Consider the following 27,889-nt stretch of genomic DNA (forward strand, 5'->3'; position numbering starts at 1 on the left):
CATGTAATGTACGAAGTCCGATGAACAGCAAGACTTCTTGTTTTGAACATGTGACTGACATGTAGAATAATTTGCCTATAATGAATAAAGTGTATAGACCTGGCACTATTGATATTAGAGGGGAAGAGGAAGAGGAATGGTACTCAGAACATTGTGTTAATCTTCATTGCAGAGTTAGGAATTGCAGAAATATGTTACATTCTTGAATTTGGATGTGCCAACCAGAGGCTGAGAAATGGCATCCCTTCAGCACTTGATTCTCCAACTGTCCTTTGCAGGGGATCTCACTGAAACCAGACAAACATTGGAAGTCCTAGATAGAGCGGCTGTGGAGAGGATGATTCCAATTAGATTATTAGATTAGATTAGATTATGAGGACATTAGATAATGGGGGAGTCTAGGATCAGAGGGCACAGGCTCAGAATAGAAGGACATCCCTTTAGAACAGAAACAAGGAAGAGTTTCTTCAGCCACAGGGTGGTGAATCTGTGGAATTCGTTGGTACCGATGGCTGTGTAGGATCATTTTGTATATTTAAACTGGAAGTTGATAGCTTCTTGATTAGTAAAAGATTTAAAGGTTACGGGAAGAAGGCAGGAGAATGGGATTGAGAGGGATAATAAATCAGCCATGATGGAATGGCAGAGCAGACTCAATGAGCCAAATGGCTTAATCCTGCACCTACATCTTATAGGAGCAGCGGACGGAAGTCCGTCGGCTTGTACAGGAGATGAGGAGATCATCGATCGGAGTTACAGGGAAGTTGCAGGAGGTGGGTAGCAGGTGACTGTCAGGAGAAGGAATGGGATGGTGTATATGCAGTTAGCACAGAGCACCATTCCCTTCAATAATGTACACTGTTTTGGATACTATTGTGGGGGTGACCTCCCAGGAGAATGCTACGGAGACCAGGTTACTGACACCGAGCATGGATCTGTGGTGCATGAGGGAAAGAGGGAGAAGAGGGGAGTTGTAGTGATAGGGAACTCAATAGTCAAGAGAATTGGCAGGAGATTTTGTGGACGTGAACATGACACCCGAATGGTATGTTGCCTCCCAGGTGCCAGGGTCAGGTACAAAAGGGACATGTTGCACTTGAACCAAAGGGGGACCAATATTCTCATGAGCAGGTTTGTTAGAACTGTTGGGGAGGGTTTAAACTAATATGGCAGGGACATGGGAACTGGAGTGAAGGGACTCAGGATGGGATGGATGGTAAAAAAGCAAAGATAGTGTGCAGTCAGACTGTCAGGAAGGGCAGACAGATGACAGGACAAAATTGCAGCCAGCAGAGTGAGTATCAGGGTATTAGGGATGCAGAGTCAAAAAGAGTGGCAAATACGGTACTCAGAGTGTTATATCTCAATGCATAGAGTATAAGAAATAAGGTGGATGATCTTGATGCACTTTTACAGAGTGTCGGGCATGATGCTGTGGCCATCACTGAATCATGGCTGAAGGATGGTTGCAGTTGGGAGCTGAATGTCCAAGGTTACACATTGTTTTGAAGGGATAGGAAGGTAGGCAGAGGGGTTGGTGTGGCTCTGCTGGTAAAGAATGACATCAAATTGTTACAAAGATGTGATATAGGGTTGGAAGGTGTTGAATCCTTGTGGGTTGATTTGAGAAACTGCGAGGGTAAAAGGACCCTGTTGGCAGTCATATACAGGCCTCCCAACAGTAGCTGGGATAAGGACCACATATTGCAACAGGAAATAGAAAAAGCATGTCAAAAGTCAATGCTATGATAGTCATGGGAGATTTCAGCATACGGGTAGATTGGGAAAATCAGGTTGGTAATGGATCTCAAGACAGTGAATTTGTTGACTGCCTAAGAGATGGTTTTTTAGAGCAGTTTGTCATTGAGCCTATTATGGGATCAACTATACCGGATTGAGTGCTATGTTATGAACCAGAGGCGATTAGGGAGCTTAGTAAAGTAACCCTTAGGAGGCAGTGATCACAATATGATTGAGTTCAACTTGAAATTTGATAGGGAGAAAGTAAAGTTGGATGTAGCAGTATTTTAGTGGAGTAAAGGAAATTACAGTGGTATGAGAGAGGAGTTGACCAAAGTAAATTGGAAGGAGATGCCTGGCAGAGATGACAACAGAGCAGCAAGGGCTTGAGTTTCTGGGAAAAATGAGGAAGGTGCAGGATGGAAGTATTCCAAAAACAAAGAAATACTAAAAAGGCAAAAATAGTACAACTGTGGCTGACAAGGGAAGTCAGAGCGAATGTAAAAGTAAAAGAGAGGACATTCAACAAAGCAAAAATTAGCAGGAAGATAGAGGATTGGGAAGCTTTTAAAATGTACAGAAAATAACTAAACGAATCATTAGGAGGGAAAAGATGAAATAGGAAAGCAAACTAGCAAACCATATCAAGGTGGACAGAAAAAACTTTTTCAAGTATATAAAAAAAAGAGAGATAAGGATAGGTATAGGACTACTGGAAAATGAGGCCAGAGAAATAATAAAAGGGGACAAGGAGATGGAGGATGAACTAAATGAGTATTTTGCGTCAGTCTTCACTGTGGAAGACACTAGCAGTGTGCCAGGTGTTGAAGGGTGTGAGGGAAGAGAAATGAGTGCAGTTGTTATTACAAGGGAGAAGTTGCTCTAAAAGCTGAAAGACCTAAAGGTACATAAGTCATCCAGACCAAATGAACTGCAATCTAGTGTTCTGAAAGAGGTAGCGGTACAGATTATGAAGGGATTAGTAATGATTTTTCAAGAACCATTGGACTCTGGCATGGTTCCGGAAGACTGGAAAATTGCAAGTGCCACTTCACTCTTTAAGAAAGGAGGAAGGCAGCAGAAAGGAAATTATAGAGCAGGTAGCCTGACCTCAGTGGGTGGGAAGATGTTGGAGTCAATTGTTACGGATGACGTAATGAAGTACTTGGTGACACAGGACAAGATAGGACAAAGTCAGAATGGTTTCCTTAAGGGAAAATCTTGCCTGACGAACCTGATGGAATTCTTTGAGGAGATTTACAAGTAGGATAGATAAATGGGATGCAGTGGATGTTGTATATTTGGATTTTCAGAAGGCCTTTGACAAGGTGCCACACATCAGGCTATGTATCAAGTTACAATCCCATCGTATTATAGGGAAGTTACTAGCATAGTTAGAACATTGGCCGATTAGTAGGAGGCAGCGAGCGAGAATAAAAGGATTCTTTTCTGGTTGGCTGCCAGTACCTAGTGGTGTTCCACAGGGGCCGCTTTGGGACTGTTTCTTTTTTTGTTGTATATAAATGATTTGGATGATGATACAGATGTCTTTGTTGCCAAGTTTGCAGATGGTGGAGGGGCAGGTACTGTTGAGGAAAGAGGAAGGTTGCAGAGAGCTTAGACAGATTAGGAGAATGGGCAAGAAAGTGGCAAGTAAAATAGATGTGCAGATTAGTTTCTAAATGGGGAAAATCAAAAAATCTGAGACGCAAAGGGAATTGAGAGTCCTTGTGCAAAACACCCTAAAAGTTAACTTGCAGGTTGAGCCGTTGGTGAGGAAGACAAATGCAATGCTAGCATTCATTTCAGGAGGTCTAGTATATAAGAATAGGAATGTAATGCTGAGGCTTTATAAGGCACTGGTGAGGCCACACCTTGAGTACTCTGAACAGTTTTGGGTTCCTTATCTAAGGAAAGATGTGCTGGCATTGGAGGGGGTTCAGAGCAGGTTTACAAAGATGATTCCGGATATGAAAGGGTTATCATATGAGGAATGTTTGATGACTCTGGCTCTGTACTCACTGGAGTTTAAAAGGCATAGACGAGTAGATGTGGAAAGGATGTTTCCCATGGTGAGAGAGTCTAGGACAAGCGGGCACAGCCTCAGGATAGAGGGGCGCCCTTTCAAAACAAAGATGCGGAGAAAGTTCTTTAGCCAAAGGGTGGTGAATTTGTGGAATTTGTTACCACAGGCAGCTGTGGAGGCCAAGTCATTGGGTTTATTTAAGGCAGAGATTTATAGGTTCTTGATTGGACATGGCATCCAAGGTTACGGGGAAAAGGCCAGGGAGTGGGCTTGAGGAGGAGAAAAAAAAATGATCAGCCATGATAGAATGGCAGAGCAGACTCGATGGACCAAATGACCTAATTCTGCTCCTATGTCTTATAGTCTTAATGTCTTAAGGTGTTTATTCATATGTTTTAGTAGCAGCTTCCTGCTTTGTGATTTTAGGCACTTGGTAACTTAGCACTGACTGTGCTGAAGAGCGAGGGTGGAGAACAAACTTCTGAGAGGAAAACCAATTTCAGAAAATGCAACATGGCCCCACACTGCTGAACAACTTGGTATAGGCTGAGATTGACAAACATGGTAAATTGGTTTATTACTGCTATATGTACTGAGGCACAGTAAAAAACTTTATTTGCATGCCATCCATACAGATCATTTCATCACTTCAGTGCATCGAGGTAGTACAAGAGAAATCAATAACAGAATGCAGAATAAAACCATAAACCACAGGAGCTGGATTAGGCCATTTGGCCTACTGAGTTTGCCCCAGCATTCTATCACGGCTGATTTATTATCTCTCTCAACCCCTTACTAATCAAGAACCTATCTACTCCTGCTTTAAATATATCCAATGACTCGGCCTCCACAGCTGTATGTGGTAATGAATTCCAGAGGTTCACCACAGTCTGTCTGAAGTAATTCCTGCTCATTGTTGTTTTAAAACAGGGGTTCCCACCCTTTTTTATGCCATGGTCCCCTACCACTAACCAAGGGGTCTGTGGGCCCCAAGGTGGGAACCCCTGCTATAGGAGCTGTCCTTGTATTCTGAGGCTGTGCCTTCTGGTCCTACACTAGGAAATGTCCTCTCCGTGTCTACTCTTTCTAGGCCATTCAATATTCGATAGTTTTCAACGACTTACTTGTCATTGTTCTATTACAGTGTTAAGGTTATAGACAGATAATAATATGTAAACTTGTCTATCAAAATTGTTCTGGTTTTTAATTCCTTCCTGGTCATCCCTTCAGTATATGGAGCCTTTTGGAAATACCTCACCTACCAACAGCCTAATGACTTGGATGAAGAAATGTGTGATTGATTATTGTTTGCAGATGGCACAAAATTGGAGGTGTTGGGGATATCGAAAAAGCTTGGCTAAATCTATAGATCAAATGAGTGATGGACAGAGAACATGCAGATGGAATTTTATCCTGGTAAGTGCAAAATGTTGGACCTTCAGAAGTCAAGCAGCCAGCATAATCAAAGATACCACAAACCTCAGACATAATCATTTCAAAGTTGCTGCGCAAGTTCAGAATCAGAATCAGAAACAGGTTTATTATCATCAGCATGTGACGTGAAATTTGTTAACTTAGCAGCAACAGTTCAATGCAATTCATAATCTAGCAGAGACAGAAAAAAAAAAATAAATAAACAAGTAAATCAATTACGTATATTGAAAAGATTTTTTTTAAATGTACAAAAACAAAAATACTGTATATTAAAAAAAGTGAGGTAGTGTCTAAAGCTTCAATGTCCATTTAGGAATCAGATGGCAGAGGGGAAGAAGCTGTTCCTGAATCGCTGAGTGTGTGCCTTCAGGCTTCTGTACCTTCTACTTGATGGTAACAGTGAGAAAAGGGCATGCCCTGGGTGCTGGAGGTCCTTAATAATGGACGCTGCCTTTCTGAGACACCGCTCCCTAAAGATGTCCTGGGTACTTTGTAGGCTAGTACCCAAGATGGAGCTGACTAGATTTACAACTTTCTGCAGCTTCTTTTGGTCCTGTGCAGTAGCCCCTCCATACCAGACAGTGATGCAGCCTGTCAGAATGCTCTCCACAGTACAATTATAGAAGTATTTGAGTGTATTTGTTGACATGCCAAATCTCTTCAAACTCCTAATAAAGTACAGCAGCTCTCTTGTTGATAGTGTTTTTAAGAAGGTGCAAGGTGTGTTGGTCTTCATTAGTTAGGAGGTTAAGTTCAAGAGCCATGGGATAATGGTGTAGCTCTATCAAACCCTGGTTAGACCACATTTGGTGTATTGCATTCAGTTCTGGCTGCCTTATTATGGGAATGATGTGGAATTTTTAGAGGGAGTTCAGAGGAGATTTATTACTATGCTGCCTGGATTAGATAGCTTGTCTCATGAGGGAAGGGTGAGCAAGCTAAAGCTTTTCTCTTTTGAGTGAGGGGGAATAAGAGGTGATTTAATAAAAATGTGTATAAAATTATGAGAGAGTGTGGATAACTAATACCTTCCTCCCAAAGTTGCAATGGCCACTACCAGAGGAGATACTTTCTAAAGTGAGTGGAGGAAAGTTTCATAGGGGGCTATCAGAGGTAGTTTTGTTCATTCAGGGGGTCGTAAGTGCATAGAACACACTGCTAGGATGGAGTTGGAGGCATATATATATTAGGGACATTTAAGAGACATTTGTATAGTCACATAAAAAGAAAGAAAAATGCAGGGCTATGTGGGGGGAATGGTTAAGATTAACCTTGCAGTAGGTTAAAAGGTCAGCACAACATCATGGGCCAAAAGTCTGTTAGCAGTACAACAGTCTGGTGTACTGTTCTATTTTTCATTTTCTATGTTCTACGTTTGATTCTGCATACGTCTTTGGCCATAGAGTTGGCATGACCACACTGGAGAAAGTGTGGAGGAACCTCACAGCGACTCTGTCAGATGGATTACCTCAGAGTGAGCAGAGACTGGGTAGACTGACTTTCTTTTGTCTGAAACCGAGAAGACTGAGGAGGACTTGGAGTTATATAATATTATAAAGAACAGAGAGGCAGAAGACCAGTGAACTTTTGTCTGAAGCAGAGAAATCTCAGTCAAGCAGAAGTAGGTTCCATAAAGAAGACGTGGTTGAGACATAAAATCACTGCTAAATGGAGCTGAATTAGACATGGATTTATACTTTGTGGATGTTCAGGTACAAACTACTTTCATGTTTGTAAAGGATGTGAAGAGAAGTAGTTTTATGTCCTACCAGGAGACATGGACGTGAGTTATCTTAATGATCCATTTCAATATTACAGCTAGTCTAGATATTAGAAACACTGATTACCCACTTAAAGAACTAAACACAAGAGATTCTGCAGATGCTGGAACTCCAGAGCAACACGCACAAAATGCTAGAGGAGCTCAGCAAATCAGGCTGATTCTGAGACCTTTCATCTCGGTCCAAAACAATGACTGTTTATTCCTAGAGGTTGCCTGACCTGCTGAGTTCCTCCAGTATTTTGAGCGTCACTTAAAGAATTAATGTGCACAGTTAGTAAAAATTCATATTATCTTATTCTGTATGCAGCACAACCTTATTGAGGCTTACAGCTTGCTTGAATTCTGCACATTTGGTTCTTGGGATCAACATATTTATCTGAGGTATCAGTTCCCTGTAATTTGGGCTGTCTCTTAAGTATCAGAACCAATACAAGATCTTTATGCGAGTGTTTCGACAATCTGTCTGCAACGATTTAAAGATACAATGCGATTGGCCATTGCAGTCATCCATAATGAAATATAATGGGCATATTGTGGAGGGGAGAATTATCACCAGAGCTGGAAACAGTCCATTTCTTCCTTTTCTCTGGAAGCCGTGGCAACAGATCCCACATGAAATAAATGCCCACACATGTGCGGTTTGGCAACAGTGTCAGAACTCTAATCAAGAACAGGGAAACTGTCGCTTTCCACCCATCTCCACTTCTTCTGGCCCAGGGGTGTTGAAGGTCACCGCTGCATACGTGCCAAGTCATGAAGCCATCCAGCATACAAAACAGGCCCTTCAGCCCCACTGGTTTACACGGACCATCGATGTCCCAATCTATACTTACCCAAACTTCCAAGTCATGGCAATCCAAGTGCCCTTTGGCATGTCGGGAGTTCAGGGGCCACCATCCGAAGGTCAGAGGCCTGGAGGCCGCCTGTCCTCGGGTTGGAGGCCCTTATGTGTGCGTGTGTGGGTGCAGGAAAGGGATTTGTTTTGCTGTTGCTTGTTGTATGTTGGCTGCGTGTTGTTCTGACGAACCTTGCCTGCTTGCAATGTTGTCGCCTGAATATGCAGTGACATCTGTGGCTGCCCTCAGCCCATCCTTGGATTAGGTTAGCACAAATGATGCATTTCGTGTATGCCCTTGATACACATGTGACCAATAAATAAATCTAATCTAATCCCATTATTTCTTCAACATCTATGCCTCCTCAGCTAGGGTGTTCCAGATTATTACCATCCTCTGGGTGGAAAAGAAGTATTTTTTAGATTCCCTCTGGACCTCCTACCCCTTACCCTAAACACATGCCCTCTTGTTTCAGATACCTCTGCTCTGGGGTAAGATTTCTCACCATCCGCCCTTTCTATACCTCTCATAACTGTGTATCAGGTTCACTCCTCCAGGCTCCTCCAAGGAAAACAAACCCTGCCCTTTCCATCTTTCCTGGTAAATGAAGCATTCATCCCAGGCAAAATAAACACAGGATATGCTGGAAAGAACCCAGCAGATCAGGCAGTGTCTGTGAAAGGGGAAACAATAAACATTTTCAGTCTGTGACCCTTTCCTTTAGGAAACTACCAGTATGTGTCAGAAACATGACAGAAACATTATGGAGAGCTGTAAAACCTTCCCTCGTAGCAAGTTCTGAAAGTTATCAGGACTAATAACTGGAGGATATATCCCAGTCCATCAGAGGAAAATCCCTCCCCACCACTGAGCACACCTACAGGGAGTACTGCCACAAGAAAGCTACATCCACCATCAAGGACCCCATCATCCAAACCATGCTGTCTTCTGTACAGAAGCCCTAGGTCCTAGACCTATTACCCTTCAATCGTCAAGCTCCAGAATCAAAGTGGGTAACTTCACTCACCATAACCAACAGACTCACTTTCGAGGACTCTACAACTCATATTCTCAGCATTATTTTTAAAATTTTAAATTACACAATTTGTCTTTTTTTTACACATTGGATATTTGTCAGTCTTAGCATTTTTTAACGTTGGGTGAGTGGGCAAATTCATGGCAGATGCAATTTAATGTGGATAAATGTGAAGTTATCCACTTTGGTGGCAAAAATAGGAAAACAGATTATTATCTGAATGGTGGCCGATTAGGAAAAGGGGAGGTGCAACGAGACCTGGGTGTCATTATAGACCAGTCATTGAAAGTGGGCGTGCAGGTACAGCAGGTGGTGAAAAAGGCGAATGGTATGCTGGCATTTATAGCGAGAGGATTCGAGTACAGGAGCAGGGAGGTACTACTGCAGTTGTACAAGGCCTTGGTGAGACCACACCTGGAGTATTGTGTGCAGTTTTGGTCCCCTAATCTGAGGAAAGACATCCTTGCCATAGAGGGAGTACAAAGAAGGTTCACCCAATCTGGATCAATCTATTCCTGGGATGGCAGGACTTTCATATGAAGAAAGACTGGATGAACTGGGCTTGTACTCGTTGGAATTTAGAAGATTGAGGGGTGATCTGATTGAAACGTATAAAATCCTAAAGGGATTGGACAGGCTGGATGCAGGAAGATTGTTCCCGATGTTGGGGAAGTCCAGAACGAGGGGTCACAGTTTGAGAATAAAGGGGAAGCCTTTTAGGACCGAGATTAGGAAAAACTTCTTCACACAGAGAGTGGTGAATCTGTGGAATTCTCTGCCACAGGAAACAGTTGAGGCCAGTTCATTGACTATATTTAAGAGGGAGTTAGATATGGCCCTTGTGGCTACGGGGATCAGGGGGTATGGAGGGAAGGCTGGGGCGGGGTTCTGAGTTGGATGATCAGCCATGATCATGATAAATGGCGGTGCAGGCTCGAAGGGCCGAATGGCCTACTCCTGCACCTATTTTCTATGTTTCTATGTTTCTATATATGTGCCTTGATAATAAATTTGATTTGACTGTGATGTTTTGGTCACTAACTCAGCAAGTAGGCCCGGCAGCGATGATCACACCACAGCTGCCAGTGCTGTGGGTTGCACTCGGGTCAGAGGATGACAGGACACTGGAGCACTAGCTTGCCATAATTAGCAGCTCTGAGGAGGCTCTTGGCTCTTCCACGAAGAAGTTTCAAGGAGCGGTTTGAGGGGCGGCAAGGTAGGGCAGTGGTTAGTGCAATGCTGCAAGGCAGCCAGGGGATCAATTCCCACCACTGCCAGTAAAGAGTTTGTACATTCTGTCTGTGACGGTGTGGGTTTCCTTCCACATTCCAAAGACATGCGTGAGTGAGTTGTGGGCATGCTATATAGGCTCCAGAAGTGTGGCAACACTCGCGGGCTACGCCCAGCACAATCCTCACCGATTTGATTTGACACCAGGAACATGTGCTTCGAAGTTGTGACAAATAAAACTAACCTTTATTTTTTATCTTTAGAATGACAAGGAGACTGACGGCAGGAAACGTAAGGTGCCTGATGAGCTGAAAGCTCTGCCTTTCCTCATGGGAAAAGAACAGCTTTATTGGCATCAGATGTCTGAGGCCCCCACAGAAATCCTGGGGTGTAAAGAAAGAACGGTGGGGTGGGGAGGGTGCAGCACACTCGGTTCAGCCCAGCAGAAGCCATCTAACACCCAAACACTGACTGCCCACTGGGAGCAAGGACAGGGTAACCTCACCAGTGATGGAGCACTGTCAGCTCCCACTGGAAGGGGCATAAAGAAGCCTCCACCAGCGCAGCTCTGCATCTGGGCGTGAGAGCCTATGACGCTGTCCCATAGAATCCTGCTCAGTCCAACCTCATCCCCGCTCCCGAACAACATAAAAGGCCATAAGCCAGGTAGAAGACTGCAGGCAGCAAACCCAGCCAAAGCTCAGTGAGGAGGAGCTTCAGTCACTGTCCACACACGCTGTCATGGTGAAACAATCTGACTGTTGAACTCAATTGCCGCGGCGTTGCATCACACTTTCAGCAAACTTCCCGCAAGGGTGGAGCTGATCCCCCCCGTGCTGAGGGAACAGCCGGTGTCTGCAGAGAGGACAGTGTGTGCACTCAGCATCTGCTCAACCCACACTGAACAACGTGGCCCCCAACAATAAAGCGGATGCTGAAATTCTCTATAGCAGGGGCTTCCAACCTTTTTTATGCCATGGATCCTTCCCAATAACCGAGAGGTCCATGGACCCCAGTCTGGGAAGCCCTGCTCTAGAGTGAGGACAATATTCTCTGTCTCAGAGACCACCTCTCAGTAAAGACAGACCGTGCTTGGTGAGATCCATCAGCCATTTCAGTGTACCATATTCAGTCGATTGAGGAAAATGGTATCTGAATATCAAGGCTCAGAACAAGTGCCTACAGAGGGTGGGGGTAGGGGGAGGAGGTGGGTGCGGCAGCAGTGGACATAGAACGTACAATAATACAACGTAAGAACATGCCCATCAGTCCAAACTACTACTGATTAAATGATGAACTAAACTAATCCATTCTGCCTACATAATGTCCACACTCTGTTTTCTCTGCATTTCCACCCTCCTATCTAAGAGTTTTTGAAATGCCTCTGTTGTACCTACCTCCTCCTCCATCTCTAACAGCACTTTCCAAGCACCCACCACTCTTCCTATTGAAAAAAACTTGTCTCGCACATCTCCTTTGAACTTACCCACTCTCACCGTAAATGCATGTCCTCTGGTATTAGACATTTCGACCCTGGGAAAAAGATACTGGCTGGTAACTCGATCTGAGCATCTCCTAATCTTGTCAATGGAGCCCTGTCCTCCTGGAGGCTTTGCGATATATTGACGTGTACAGTAGTGCAGGAGTGCACAGCAAGGGTGCTTCTGCCTGTCAGCTCGTGCTTCATCCTGCTCCCCGTGATGGGTGGAATCTGGACAAGAGCTGATGAACGTAAGAAAGTCAAGTGATTACAGGGACAAAAATGGGGGTTGGGGGTGGGGTCCATGAGGTTGCTCTGGGAGCTGGCATGGACACGACAGTTGAATGGCCTCCTTCATAACAGAATATCATTAGAATCAGAATCAGGAACAGATTTACTGTCACTGACATAAATTCTGAAATTTGTTAACAGTAAAAGTAAACAGATAAATGAATAGTGCAAGCAAGGAACGGTAAGGGTCCGGCGAGGAATGATGGTGGTTAAGGTGAGATTCTGGTAAGTTCCTCTTTCTTTCATTATTATTGCACTGATGGAGCAGCGAGAATGGATCCTAGGGTAGTAGAGAGCTACTCTACTCTTCACAATGTGGGCTGTCTGGGAAACCTCCAGTGTCCCTGATGTTTACAACTGCAAGAAGTGCATCCGGCCACATCTCTTTATAGGCTGGTTTGGGGAACCAGATGACCTACAGATCATTTGGAGGAATGAGGAGTTGATAGGTAGGCGCTACAGGACGCAGGTAACTGGATTACCATCAGGAGAGGGAACGGGATTAGGCAGACGGTGCAGAGTACTCCTGTGGCTGTTCCCCTCAGTAAGCTTTGGATACTGTTGAGTTGGACGACCTACCAGGGTAAGCACTGAGTCTGGCCCAGTGGCTGAGAAGGGAAGGGGCTGGGGGAAGAGGAAAACAGCAGTGACAGGGGATTTAAAAGTTAGGTAGACAGACAGTAGATTCTGTGGTTGTGATAGAGATTCCCAGATGGTATGTTGCCTCTCGGATGCCGAGATCATGGATGTCACAGATGGAGTCCACAACATTCTGAAAGGGGAGGGTGAATAGCCAGGGGTCATGGGACCTATTGATGACATATAGAAGATAGGGAAAGGGATGAGGTCCTGAAGAGAGAATATAGGGAGCTAGGGAGCTGGTTAGGAAGCTAAAAAGCAGGACCTCAATGATAATAATCTCTAGAGTATGACTTACACCATTGTGATGCGCAACATAGGCGAGGATGGTTAGGACCCAGGTGGTGGAGTATCCGAGACTAGAATTGAAACATGATACGAGACTAAAATGAGGGCAGGGTTCTAAATTAGGCGCTAGACAAGAATCCAAAGTTGAGCTGTCTATTGAGCTCCAAACCTCAGTTCAGGTGCTCTTTGAAGTCCTGCTGCCAAAACATGGCCTCCAATTAGCGAGGCGAGCCTCAATCTGCACCAGTTATCCATATTCCGGAGAGTCAGAGCGTCGAAATCTCGAAACATGGCACGGTGGGGTGTGGATCGTAGCAGTAAGGTTAAAAACAGGATAATATGACAGATGAAAGTATGGCTGAAGAATTGATGCAAGGGGTAGTGTTTCTGATTTATGGTAGGTAAAGACAAGGTGAAACTCTATCCCTGTTATGGTGGCAGGAAGATGGGGTGAGGGCAGATGTACAGGAAATTGGGGAGTGAAAGAAGGCAGCAACAACATAGTGGAAGGGAAACTCCATGCTTTAAAGAAGACGGACATCTCAAATGTTCTGGGAAAGAGAGCCTCATTCTGAGAACAGATGCAGCAAAGCCACAGCAACTGAGAAAAGGAAGTAGCATTTTCATAATTGACAAGGTGAAAAACATTATAGTGAAGATAGCTGTGAGGGTCAGTAGTTTTGTTCAATATATTCGTAGATGGTCTGCCTCCAGAGGTGGACACAGATGAAGAAAGGGGTAACGGGTGTCAGAGATGGACAAAATAAATTTGAGGGCAGAAAGTAAATTTGAAGCAAGGTTGATGAAACTGCGAGCTCAGCATGGATGCTGTATCCGGTATCCCTGTGAGGTCTCCTCGATATCAGTGAGACACGTCGTCAATTGGGAACAACTTCATCACGCACCTTCACTCCGTCCACCACAAAGATATGATTTCCCATTGCCACCCATTTCAAATTGACTTCCCATTCCTATTTCGACATGTCTATCCATGCCCTCCTCCACTGCCATAATGAGGCCACTCACAGATCAAAGGAGCAACATTTTATATTGCATCTGGGTGGCTTCCAATCTGGTGGCATGAACATCTGTCCTAACTTCTGGTAATTTCCTCCCCCTTCTATTTTTCCATTCACCATTTTGGCTCCCCTCTTACACCTTCTCCTCTCCTCACCTGCCCATTACCTCCCTCAGGTTCCCCTCCTCCTTCTCTTTCTTTTATACTCCACTGTCCTCTCCTATCAGATTTCAGCTCCTCACCACTTACACAAATCACCTCTCAGCTTCTTAATACATTCCCCCTTCCCCACCCACCCAACTTGCCCTTCACCTGGTCTCACATCACCTGGCAGCCTGTACACCACCCAGGCCAAACTTATCCCATTGTTCAGGAAAGGTACTAGGGATAATCCTGTGAACTATAGACCAGTGAGTCTTACATCAGTGGTAGGCAAGCTATTGAAGAGGATTCTTAGAGACCAGATCATAAGCATTTGGAGAAGCGTAGTCTGATGATTGGGGAAAGCGAGCATATCTTTGAGAGGGGCAGGTCATGTCTCATAAGCCTCCAAGGAAGTGACAAAACAAATTGAAGGTAGAGCAGTGGATGTGGTCATGGATTTCAGTAAGGCATTCAACATGGTCCCCAATGATAGACTCATTCATAACGTTATAAGGAATGGGATCTAGGCAAATTTGGGTATGTGGATATTGGCTTGCCCACAGAAGACAGAAGGTGGTAGTGAATGGAACGTATTCTACCTGGAGGTCACCGAGTGTGCTCAATCTTGGGACCCCTGCTATTAGAATGACTTAGATGAGGAAGTGGAAAGGTGGATTGGTAAGTTTGCAGGTGGTAGGAAGGTTGCTGGTGTTGTGGATAGTGTTGTGGGTTGTCGCAGGTTGCAATAGAAGAATTGTAGGATGCAGAGCTGGGTTGAAAAGTGACAGGAGGAGCTCAATCTGGAAAAGTGTGGCATGATTCATTTTGGAAGGTAATTTTCACGTGGTTTGAGGTGAGTGAGTGCGACATTAAAAAAAGCGAGGAGGGCCTTATGGAAATTTTCGGCAGATTTGAAATCTTGTGTTTCATTATGCTCTTGGCAAAGACCTATTCAAAGAAAAGAGGTTTAAGTGGAGCGACCATTGTGGCAGCTGCCATGGTGTAAGTGGGCGTGCTGGAATGGAGAGGCTTCAGTGAGGAGAGACAAACACTTAGGTAAATTCCTGGTAACTTTCCTTCTTTCTTTGTCTATTAGTGCCTACCTAGAGTAGTGAGAAGGGATCCAGTGTCAGTGGTGTATTCTTCCTGTGAGATATAAGAGTTCCAGTCTCCCTGATAACCACATCTGCATGAAGTGCATCCAGCTGCAGCTCTTCACAGACCACGTTAGTGAACTGGAGCTGCAGCTGGATGACCTATGGCTCATTTGAGAGAGTGAAGGGGTGATCGATAAGAGCAACAGAAAGGTAGTCACCCCCCAAGTTCCAGGAGGCAGGCGATTAGGTGACTGTCAGGAAAGGGAAAGGGAATAAGTAGACCGTGCAGTATACTCCTGTGGCCATTCCCTTCAATAACAGGTATACCACAATGCTGTATCTCAATAACGGGTATACCACTTGATGCCTGCTGCTAGGGGTGCTGAGTGAGCTACCAAGGAAAATCCACAGCGACCTGGTCCATGGTGCTAAGTCGGGCACAGGTAGGAAAAATGAGAAGAGGAGTGCACTGGTAATAGGGGATCTATTAGTTAAGGAAGCAGACAGGAGACATTTTTGAAGATGAAAAGACACCCAGATGGTATGTTTCCTCCCAGATGCCAAGGTCAGGGATGTCTCAAATTGGATCCACAGAATTCTAAAGTGGGAGAGTGAGCAGCCAGAAATGGTATATATTGGAACAATAACACACGTAGCAAAAGGGATCAACTATTTTAAGAAAATAATTAGGGGGTCAGGTGGAAATCTAAAAAGCCTCAAGGGTAGTAATTTCAGAATTGTTGCCTACGCATCAGTGAGGGTAAGAAAAGGATGATTTGTCAGATGAATTTGTGGCTGAGGAATTGGTGCAGCAAGCAGGGTTTCGGGTTTGTGGATCATTGAGATTGACTCTGGGGAAAGTATGACCTGTACAAAAGGGATGGGTTACACTTGAACTTGAAGAGGACCAAAGTCCTTGTGGGCAGAATTGCTAGAGTTTTTGGGGAGGGTTTAAACAAGTTTGGTGTGGGGGGAACTAGGATGAAAGCTCAGAGCTTGGGGCTATTAGTATACTGGCAGAAGCAGTGTCTAGTGAATGTGAGGAATGATAGGCAGTTGATAGGCAAAATTAAAATCAGTGGGAGGGGTTAAATTCTGTCTACTGTCAGAAGAGCAGGAATGGCTGCTGGATGTTCCAGGGTTTAAATATTTCAAAAGGAACAGAGAGGGGTAAGGGAGGCGGGGGAGTGGAATTGCTAATCAAAGATAGTATTACAGCTGCATAAAGGGAGGATATCATGGAGGGATTTCCACCAAATCAGAGTGGGTGAAAGTCAGAAAGCGGAAGGGAGCAGCACTCTATTGGGGTATATATGAAACCCCTCCCATAGCAACAGAGACAGTGAGGAGCAGATAAGGAAGCAGATTTTGGAAAGGTGCAAAATTAACAGGGTTGTTGTCATGGGGGACTTCAACCTCCCGAATATTGTTTGGGACCTCCTTGGTGCAAAAGGATGAGACAGGATGTAATTGGTTAGGTGCTAAATGTGTGGATAAGCCAACTAGAGTAGAGTTCATATTGGATCTGTTGCTAGACAATGAACCAGGTCAGGTGTCAGATCTCTTGGTGGTTGAGCATTTGGAGACAGTGACCACAAAGTCCTTGACTTTTAGCGTAGTCTTGCAGAGGGAAAGTATTTAATTGGGGGAGGGGGAATTATGATGCTATTAGGCAGGAAATTGGGAATGAATGTACTCAGAGAAAACCACAATGGAAACGTGGACATTGTTTTCAGAGCTCTTGCATGTGATTATGGATCGACTTATCCCATTGAGGCAGGGAAAGGAGAGTATTGTGAAGGAACCATGGTTGACAAGAGATGTAGAACATCTAGTCAAGGAGAAGAAAGAAACTTACTTAAGGTTTAGAAAGCAAGACTCAGACAAGGCTCTAGAGATTTACAAGTTAGCCAGGAAGGAGCTTAAATATATACTTTGGAGAGATGGAAGGGGCTATGAAAAGTCCTTGGTGAGCAGGATGAAGGAAAATCCGAGATCTTCTACATATATGTGAAGAACAGGAGGATGACTAGAGTGAGGTAGGACCGATCAGATATAGAAAAGGAAACAAGTGCCTGGAACCTAAGGAGGTAGAGGAGGTACTTAATGAATTCTTTGTTTCACTATTCACCAGTATGAGGGACCTTGAAGTTTGTGAATAGAGCATAAAACAGACTAATATGATAGAATATGTCAACCTTAAGCAAGAGGATGCACTGGAACGTTTGAAAAAATATTAGGATAGATATGTTCCATGTCAGATGGGATATTCTCCAGATCATTACAGGAGAAACAGAGTATGAATAATGCTGGGAAATATAGGCCAGTAAGTCTTACTTCAGTCATGGACAAATTATTGGAGAAGCTACTTGGAGACAGGATTTATGAGCTCTTGAGAAGCATTGTCTGCCTAGGGATAGTCAGCATGGCTTTGTGAGGGGCAAGTCATACCTTATGACCTGAACTGAATTCATTGCGGATGTGACAAAACACATTGATGAAAGTACAGCAGTGGGTGTGGTGTATATGGATTTTAATACGGGTTTATAAGGCTCCCCATGGTTGGCTTATTCGGAAAGTCAAGAGGAACGGGATCCTGGGAAACTTGACTGTGTGGATTTGTAATTGGCTTGTTCATAGAAGGTAGAGGGTGGTTGTAGATGAATCGTATTGTGCCTGGAGGTCAGTGACCAGCAATGTCCGGCAGGGATCTGTTCTGCAACCTCTGCTCTTTTTGATTTTTGTAAGTGACTTGTATGAGGAAGTGGAAGAGTGCGTTAATAAGTTTGCAGATTATACAAAGGTTGGCAGAGTTGTGGATAATATATAAGGTTATTGCAGGTTACAAGGGGACATTAGCAGGATGTAGAGCTGGACTGAAAAGTGGCAGATGGAGTTCGACCTGGAACAGTGTGAAGTGATTCACTTCGGAAGGTCAAATTTGAAGGTAGAATACAGGGGTAGTGGCAAATCCTTAGCAGTTTGGAGCAGCAGAGGGATCTTGGGGTCCAAGTCAATAGATCCCTTAAGTTTGTTAAGTATTGGTGTGTTGCCCTTTTTAGTTGTGGTATTGAATTCAAGAGTCATGAGGTAATGTTGCAGCTATATAAAACTGTGGTTAGACCACATTTGGGGCATTGTGTTCAGCTCTAAAACCTCATTATAGGAAGGCTGTGGAAACTTTTGAGAGAGTGCAGGGGAAACTTACCAGAATGCTGCTTTGACTAGAGTGTATATCTAATACGGATAAGTTTATTGAGCTAGGGCTTTTCATTTGATGTAAAGGGGGAGAACAAATGACTTGATAAAGGTATACAAGATGACAAGAGGCATAGATAGGGAGTATAGCCAGCGACTTTTTTTGCAGAGCGGAAATGGCTAATATGAGAAGGTTTAGTTTTAAGGTGATTGTAGGAAAGTATAGAGGGGATGCCAGAGGTAGGATTTTTTTTACACAGAAGGGGTATGTGCATGCAACGCTCTGTCAAATGTGTTGGTGTAGGTAGATACATTAGGAACATTTAAGAGACTCTGAGTTAGGCACATGGATTAAAGGAAAATGGAGGCCCGTACAGTTCAATGTTCTACCTTCATCATTTCATGAACTGTTGAAGAGAACTGATGGCTGAGAAGAAGAAGCTGTTCCTCGGGATCCTGCAGCTCCTCCCTGATGGTGGTAATGGTCATTACCTTCTGAAAGTGGAGCAGTGCACATACCCCTGTCCGTGTCAATCGTGTGGAGGTTGTTGAAGGTTGAGAGCTTTAGGTCCCTCGGTGTGAACGAACATCACGAGCCTGTCCTAATCTAACCACATTGATGTAATTGCCAAGAAAGCTCACCAATGCCTCTACTCCCTCAGGAAGCTGACGATATTTGGTATGTCCCCGTTAACTGTTGCCAGTTTTTAGCGATGCACCGTCGGAAGCTTTCAACCTGGATGTATCACAACTTGTATGGCAACTGCTCTGGAAGTGATGTAACCACAAGAAATGCACCGCTGTGGACACAGCACAGGTACCAGCATCCCCTCAGTGCACTCTGTACTCTGACTATACCTCAGTAAAGCATCCAGCATAATCAAAGACCCATCCACCGTGGACATCCTCTCGTTTCCCCTCTCTCATTGGGCAGAAAAGTCTGAGCGTACATACTACCAGGCTCAAGGACAGCTTCCATCCCACTGCTAGTGTTCCTTCTCTGCCTGGATTAGAGGGTACCAGCTTTCAGGAGAGGCTGGTTAACCTGGGTTGTTTCCTTTGGAGTGATGGAGGGTGAAGGGAGAAGTGATAAAAGTTTATAACATTATGAGCAGCATAGATAGGGTAGACAGTCAGAGTCATTTTCCAGTGAAATATCATGTACTGGATGGCATTCATTTAAGGTGAGAGGGGGAAAGTTCAAAGAAGATATGCTGGCCAAGTTTTTTTATTACACAGAGACAGGTGAGTGTCTGCAATGAGTTGCCAGGAGTAGTGATGGAGGCAGATATGCTGTAGGTGTCTTAGACCCACAGCCACAGAATGGAGCAATATGGCAGAAGAGAATTAGTTTAATTCAGCATTGTTCAGAATCAGAATCAGGTTTATTATCACAGACATACATTGTGATTTTTTTATTTTGCAGCAACAGTACAATGCAAGACATTAAAATTACTATTTATATATATGTGAGTGTGTGTGTATATATGTATATATATAATTAAGCTTATATAATTATATAAGTAGTGGAAAAAGAAAGTAAAAGAATGAGGTAGTGTTCCTGGTTTCACTGTCCATAAAGAAATCTAATGGGAGGAAGAAACTTCCCTAAAGTAGTTTTTGGTGTAGAATTTTTTTGTATTTTTTTATTTGTTGAGATACAGCATGGAATAGCCCTTCTAGAGCTTTGAGCTGCGTTGCCCAGCAATCTCCTGATTTAATCTTAGCCTAATCATGGGATTACCTAATTACCTACCAACTGGTATGTCTTTGGACTGTGTGAGGAAACTGGAGCACAAGGGGGAAAGCCCACACATTCTAACTCCAGATAGGCAGGGGTGGGAATTGAACCCTGGTCTCCTGCACTGTGCTAACCACTACATTACCGTGTCTGTTCCTGCGCTGTGCTGTTGGGTATTCTATGTTAAATAAAGACATTCAACTCACCAAAGTCCAATAAACATCTCCAAAATGACTCAAAGGTCTGGTTTCCTCCCTAAACTCTGCAGAATGGGACATTATAAAAGACAGGTGGGACCCTCGTTGGTTAAGATGACTTGCTTTAGGGACCTCGTCCTATTTGAATCCTATGTGCTTCTGTAGCAATCCCTCAGCTCAGTTCAGCACCTCTGAAGAATCCTGCATGCTCATGCCCAGTCTCCCTGTGTGTGCAACATGAATTATCCAAGGGACTGACTAAGCAGAACTAGTGCCTGCTAGCTGCCTAAAACAACATCCGTGCGACTGTAAATCCTTTCATCACCATTGCTATGAAACTGCACCCTGTTATCATTCACATCCCCGCGGATCTACCCGCTCTGACAATGTCTTCCTGCAAATCAAAATCGCAAAACGGTGGATGCTGGAAATCTGAAGTAAGAACAGGAAAAGCTGAAAACATTTCAGCAGGTGAGGCAGCATATGCTACAAGAGAAAGGGAGTTATATTTTTAGGTCAATAATCCTTCATCAGAACAGAGAGTCCGAGACCTAAAAGAGACTCTGTTTCTGTTCCCATGGATGCTTCTGTGTGATTGACGTCATGTGCTGTAGGGAGCAGTGTGCCAAGAGCACCTGTGAGTAGGAACCACCCAAGTCTTCCATTTTCCCAAAATAACCACACCTCGTCACACCGCGCACAAAATACTGGAAGGAATCAACGATCAGTGTTTTCGACTGAGATAATAGCTGGCTGACTTGTGTTCCTCCAGCTCTTCGTGTGTGTTGTTTAAGAGTTCAAAAATCTGCACAATCTCTGTGTCTACAATCTCATCCAAATGTATACTCTATTCCTTTATTAGATTTACATATTTAATTGGACTAACCAAAATTTATCAACTATCATATTTCTTACAGATTAAAACAAAACAACAAATTAATTAAAATGGGATCTAACATTTGTCTTAAAGATGGACAGCAGTACAACTCTTGGAACTGGAATTGGTTTATTATTGTCACATGAACTGAGATACAGTGAAAAGCAAATCAAATCATTACATTGCAATAGAACAAGGTAAAGCAGTAACGATGCAGAATAAAGTGCAACGGTTATAGGGAAAGTGCAGTGCAGGTAAACAACAAGGTGCAAGATCATAATTGTGTGGTCATCTTATTGTACCACGAATACACTTAATAATTTTACAACAGTGGGATAGCAGGTGTTCTTGAGGCTGTTGGCACATGGTTTCAGTCTTCTTCCCAAATGGAATGGGGGAGAACAGCAAGTGTCCAGGGTAGGAAGAGCCTTTAATTAAGCTGGCTGTTTTACTGAGCCAGCATATAGACAGAGTCCCTGGAGGATAGGCTGGTTTCAGTGACGTGCTGACTGCATCCACAACTCTCTTCCAGTTTCTTGCTGAGCAGATGCCATACCAAGCTGTTTGCATCCAGGTAGGATGCTTTATATAGTGCATCGATAAAAATCAACCGTCGACACGGACATACCTAATTTCTTTATCTTCCTGAGGTAACAGAGGCGTTGATACACTTGACCATGACATCTTCAAACCACAGACAAGCTGTCAGTTTTGAATTATAATGACTTACGTTGGTTTATAGAATCTCTGAGGTAGCTTTGTGCACTGTTATCTGCTGCCAAGATAGCCCTATCAACTTGTCATGCAGATCATCATTTGTCTTTCAGTTATAAACTACAGCATTCTGTCCAATTATTCATCATGTTCCTTGATTTATTATTTCATTGATAGCCCAGATAACTGGTTTTAATAAGTGACTATGTTTACTACTACGTAACCACCTTTTGAAGCTCTCCATACACAACCCTTCCTGTACAGCTAAAAGCAATTTTCTCAATATTTTCAACTCCCGTTTCACCACCACTTTGCATATCCATGAAAGGCCACAGAATGGGTGTTCGAGGACATTGTCCAGACAGTTTGTGAAGGGCAAGCACTCCTGAAGACCGAAGGCATCAGGAATTTGCCAGCTTGTAGAGGCAAACTCAAACCTCTTCACTTTTGTACCTAACTCAATAAGAGCAGAAGAAATGCAAAATCAATTTTCCATGTGCAGTGAGGGGCAGTCAAAGTTTATATGAGGAAGAATAGGTGAATACTTTTGGTCTTGAACTTTTGACAAGATTTTTATTTCAGATTTTCCCCCATTTGATGTATTCTCTTGATTATTGTTCCGTCATCAGTCAGCACCCTGATCTGGTCGGCCTCAGACCCTTTGACTGTATCATGAAAGCTCACGAGTATATCAGAACTCAAGAGATGGGAAATGGAGTAGGCCTTCTGGTCCATCGAACCTGCTCCATAATTCAAGAAGACCATGGCTGATCTGGTGTGGACTTAGCTACACCTACCTGCTGCTTCTTCTCCTTCTTAAGCCCATCACCCCTACTGGGCCAGAGTCCTTTGTCTTGGGCCAGTCTTTCAAGTTGTTCCCAGGTGTAGCCCATCTTCTTGGTGTAGCCTTCCTCTCCTAGGGATGAGGGGTTTGGAGCTCCTGTTGGCATTTCTGTACTACTGGGGTTCCTCATTTTGTAGTCGGTTTGGAATCATCTACGGCAGAATTCCATCTACCTGCCTATTCCCCATAATAAGGAGAACATGCCTGAAGGTAGATAAGTCAACTCGACTATGCTCCAGGTTTTTAAAGACATTGGTAGTAATTTTCAAGTATTAATCAGATTCTGAAATGGTTCTGGCAGACTAGAAAATTGCAAATGTCATTCCACTCTTTAAGAAGAGAGGGAGGCAAAAGACAGAAATTATAGGAGAGTTAGCCGGACTTCAGTGGTTGGTAAAGTGTTGGAGCCCATTACTAAGGATGAAGTTGCAGGGTACTTGGAGGTACATGCCAAAATAGGTCGAAGTCAGCATAGTTTCCTGAAGGGGAAATCTTGTCTGAAAAATCTATTGGAATTCTTTGATGAAATGACAGACAGGATAGACAAAGGAGAGTCAATGGATGTTGTTTACTTGGATTTTTAGATGGCCTTTGACAAGGTGCCACACGTGAGGCTGCTAAACATGATAAGACCCAATGGTACTACAGGAAATATACCAGCATGGATAGACAATTGGCTGAGTGGCTGGAGGCCTTTTCTGTTTGGCTGCTGGTGACTAGTGGTTTTCTGCAGCAGTCAGTGTTGGGACTGCATCTTTTCACATTACAGTATGTCAGTGATTTCGATGAAGGTATTGATGGCTTTGTGGCGAAGTTTGTAGACAATTCAAAGATAGGTGGAGGGGAAGGAGGTGCTGAGGAAGCAAAGAGTCTGTAGAAGGACTTTGACTGATTAGGAAAATGTGCAAAGTGGTAGATGGAATTTGGTGTAGGGAAGTGTATGGTCATACACTTTGGTAGAAGGAATAAAGGTGCAGTCTATTTTCTAAATGGGGAGAATTTCAGAAATCAGAGGATCAAAGGGATTTGGGAATCCTCGTGCAGATTTTCTAAAGTTTAACTTGCAGATGGAGTCATTGATACAGAAGGCATATGCAAAATTAGCATTCATTTCAAGAGGACTAGGACAGAGGAGCAACAATATAATGGGGTCACTTTAGAAGAAATTACTCAGACCACACTTGGAGTATTGTGAGCAGTTTGGGGTCTCTTATTTGTGAAAGGGTGTACTGGCATTGGAGAGGGTCTGGAGGAGGTTCATGAGAGATCATTGGGACATTTAAAGCGAAGGATGATATGTTCTTGATTAGTAAGGGAGAAGGCAGGAGAATGGGTTTAAGAAGGCTAACAGATCAACCATGGTGGAATGGCAGAGCAGATTTGATGTGCCAAATGACCTAGGTCTGTTCCTATGTCTTATATTTTATGAGGTCTAATGAGGTAGTCTCTGTTGCTTCCTTTGGCAGAGAATTCCACAGAATCACCACACAGTGTGAAAAGCAGTTTCTTCTAATTTTCATCATAAGTTTATTCCTTGAACCTTGAGCTATGTTCCCTTGTTCTGTTCTCACTTACCAGTGTGACCCCTTCACTTTTACCAGGTAACACATGGGCATGGTTTAAAGTTAAGCTGGCTGACCCAAAAGAGTGAATCAATCTTTTTTCTGTAATGAGTACTGTACTGCAGTGAGCAGGCCTCTGCATGTTACAATTCATTGGTTGAGCACGGGTAAAGATGCCAAAGGCTGTGTTTGCTGAAATTTATTCATAAGACATGTGTTAGTTTGTTGCTGCCTTCCCAGACTGAAGCAGCAAAGGAATGTGGGTAGTTTGATTGAGGGAGCAAAGAACTGGTACGTGAAGGATAGTGTGGAAAATGGGACAGAAGATTTTATCCTAACGGTGAGAAAATACGAGTTCTGAAGTGCAGAACTATCCAGGTGACCCAGCGCCGACTCACAGTCAACTAGAATGTAGTTGCAGCAAGTAGCTTGGAAAGGTGTCAGAATGTTATCTTTTATTTCTGCACGACTAAAGATAAATGCCATGCTTCATTTATATAGGTTTTTCGGTGAAGTATGGATAATGTTATGCATTATCTGTGTATGATGTGAACCACCATGTACCTTCTCTACTGATCTCATCTACCAGTGGTAGGCACCTAGCCTACAATCCTCTGGTGAGTCAAGTGCTCATTCAGGTATTGTTCAGATGTTATGAGATTACCTGCCTCCTGAGCCAGATCGCCACCTTCCTCTGTGGGGAAAACAATTTTTCGCAGGTCTTCTCTAACCTCCTCCCCCTCCCTTTAAGCCTCTAGCTTCAGTTGTCTCCTTTATGAGGAAGAGTTCCGAACACTCCACTCTATCTACACTCCTCACAATGCTGTGTTCCTCTGACCCGCTCCTGAGCCTACACTGCTCCAAGGAAAACAAACACAGCCTCCCTAGGATATTTGCATGTTGCCCAAGGGCAGCAAAATGTGAGCCACACACAGGAAATACTGGAAGAATGCAGCAGGTCAGACAGCATCTATGCAGGGGAGCCAAGATTCTTCATCAGGATTGGAAAGGAAGAGGGTTAGAAGCCAGAATAAGAAGGTGGGGGGTGGGGGGTGGGGGGTGGGAGGGTGAATGAGTTCAAGCTGGCAGGTGATAGGTGGATCAAGGTGAGGCTGGAGGAGGAGATGATGTTGTGAGAAGCTGGGAGGTGATAGGTGGAAAAGGTAAAGGGCTGAAGAAGGAGGAATCTGAGAGATGACAGTGGACAATGAAAGAAAAGAGAGAACTCTGGGGAAGAGGGGGAGATGATGGGCAGGTGAGGAGAAGACAAGGGTGAGAGAAGCCAGAATGGGGAATGTGGAAAGAGAAGAGGAGAGGGGACAGTAATTATTGGAAATCAGAGAAATTAAAGTTCATGCCATTAGATTGAAGGCTATTCAGATGGAATATGAGGTGTTGCTTCTCCAACCTGAGTTGTAAGACAGTTTTGGAAATGGTCATTACCTTGGGCAACATACAGATAGGAAGGTGGAAAATTCAGCATCGAGGCTTCCCAATGCAACAAAACCTACTGGGATGGAGGGGGGTGCAGCTGAAGGTTAGATTGTGTTTGACTTGAATATATAATCCATGGGGATCAATAAATGAATCTGAATCTGAGTAATTGTTTATGTTCAGTGCGCCAGCCCAGAAGGTAATCTCAGCTTCTTCACTTGAAATTTAAGTAGGATTTTAGAAGGGGAGATGATCAGAGAGACTGGAAATCCTTCGCAAAGCCTACAGACACAGTCTGCTTCTGTCAGCAGCAGGCAGCCTTTGGCAGGAAGAATTGTGCCTCTCCTGAGCACACACTTTCCCAACAGTCTCCCTTAATGTATTCTCCGCTGAACAGATTGTTACATCCTCTCTCATTTTCATCTGACTGTGGTACCATGATAAATTCATTACTGCAGCTTCCGACATCTATGAATGGTCCTGCACCCCAACTCAGTATGTGTGGGACAACCAAATCTGAGATACGCAAGCCTGCTGCACATCTGGGTGAAGAATGAGAGAAATGAATGTCATTTCCTGAGGTGTTTCCACAATGAAACATTTAAATCATACTGCATGCACCATTTTGATTCTGCTCACTGTTACGGGGAAGCAGCTGGAGTCCTTTCACGATTAACTCTAAATCCATATTGCAATGCATACAATCTGAAATTGTATCCCTGCTTCTCATTAATTAACCACTGGATAGTTGAGGATTAAAAGGTTCAAAGTTCAAAGTAAATTTTATTATCAAAGTACATAACAGTTCACCATATGCAACCGCGAGATTCATCTTTCTGTCGGCATATTCAGCAAATCTATAGAATAGTAATTATAACAAGATAAATGAAAGATCAACCAGAAGACAACAAAATGTGCAATTGCAAATATAAATAAATAGGAATAAATAACGAGAACATGAAATAACACGATAGAGAGTCATTGAAATGAGTTTATTGTTTGTGTGAACATCTCAATGGATGGGCAAGTGAGTGTTGTTACTCCTTTTGTTCCACAGCCTGATGGTTGAGGGGTAGTAACCTTTCCTGATCTTGGTGGTGTGAGTCCTGAGGCTCTTGCACCTTCTACCTGATGACAGCAATGAGAAACGAGCATGGACTGGGTGGTGAGGATTGAGGATCTCTGATGATGTATGCTGCTTTCCTATGACAGAGTTTCATATAGACATGCTCAATGTTTGGGAGGGCTTTACCCATGGTGTACTGGGTCAAATCCACTACTTTTTGTAGGATTTTCCATTCAAAGGCATTGGTGTTTCCATACCACGCTGTGATGCAGCCAGTTAATACATTCTCCACTACACATCTATAAAAGTTTGTCAGAGTTTTTGATGACACGCCAATCTCCACAGGCTCCAAAGGGAACAGAAATGCTCCAATGGTTAGAGGGATCTTCACAAATAACACATTTCAGAGCTTGAAGTGCAGAAGTGTGCCTATTTCTACCTAAAATCACATCATTTTGAGATGAATTTTCTCAAGAGTAATGGTAATTATAAAGTCTGAAAAACAGGTTAATTAAAACCAGTACCGCTTCAGCAGGAAAGTTTAGGGCATTTATTGTTTTCTCAGCTCAGCACTGAAGGTGGAAACAAGAGCGGAGTAATTTCTCATGCTGACCTTGTGAACATTTATGACCTTATTTAGGTCAAATGGTCTATTTTCAAACCGATGATTCAGGAAATAAAATTATTGGATTTATTCTCAGGTGTACATGACCCTCAAGAATGCAACCTAGCTGGACCCTAAAGGCCTAAGTAATAAAGCAACCATACCTCAACAATTTTGCACAACCTAATGAGCAGAGAGAAGGACTAAAATGTTTGTTCACCCAACTGCAGAGAATAGAAGTTCAACTGAAAGAAAAGACTTCAGAATCAGAATGAGGTTTATTGTCACTGGCATAAGTTGTGAAATTTGTTGTTTTATGGCAGCAGTATAGGTTTAATAAATGACAGTAGGTTATGACAAGTAAGTATTGCAAAACAGGAATAGTCAGGTAGTGTTCACAAGTTCATGGACCATTTGGAGATCTGATGGCAGCAACTGTTCCCAAAACATGGAATGTGTTGTTCCTCCTTCCTGTTGGTATTAATGAGAAGATGTCCTGCATGGTGAGAGTCCGAGTGATGGCTGTCGTCTCCTTTAGAAGATCCCCTCGATGGTGGGGATTTTTGCACTCGTGATGGAGCTAACTGAATCTAGAACCATCTGAAGCTTC

General features: G+C 43.5%; 1 protein-coding gene and 1 long non-coding RNA gene across 5 annotated transcripts in view; one reads left to right on the forward strand and one right to left on the reverse strand.

Annotated features, from left to right (window-relative positions):
• LOC134351745 (uncharacterized) overlaps window positions 1–5,331 on the forward strand; it is a 74,536-nt gene extending 69,205 nt beyond the window's left edge. For both annotated transcript variants that reach the window (XR_010019248.1, XR_010019249.1), the window contains exon 3: window positions 4,193–5,331. This is a non-coding gene — a long non-coding RNA (uncharacterized LOC134351745). The remainder of the gene's footprint in view (window positions 1–4,192) is intronic.
• LOC134351744 (A disintegrin and metalloproteinase with thrombospondin motifs 20-like) overlaps window positions 1–27,889 on the reverse strand; it is a 697,549-nt gene that overhangs the window by 163,252 nt on the left and 506,408 nt on the right. The gene's annotated exons all lie outside the window — the stretch shown is intronic.

This window comes from Mobula hypostoma, chromosome 9 (assembly GCF_963921235.1).
Source record: "Mobula hypostoma chromosome 9, sMobHyp1.1, whole genome shotgun sequence".
Lineage (NCBI taxonomy): Eukaryota > Metazoa > Chordata > Chondrichthyes > Myliobatiformes > Myliobatidae > Mobula > Mobula hypostoma.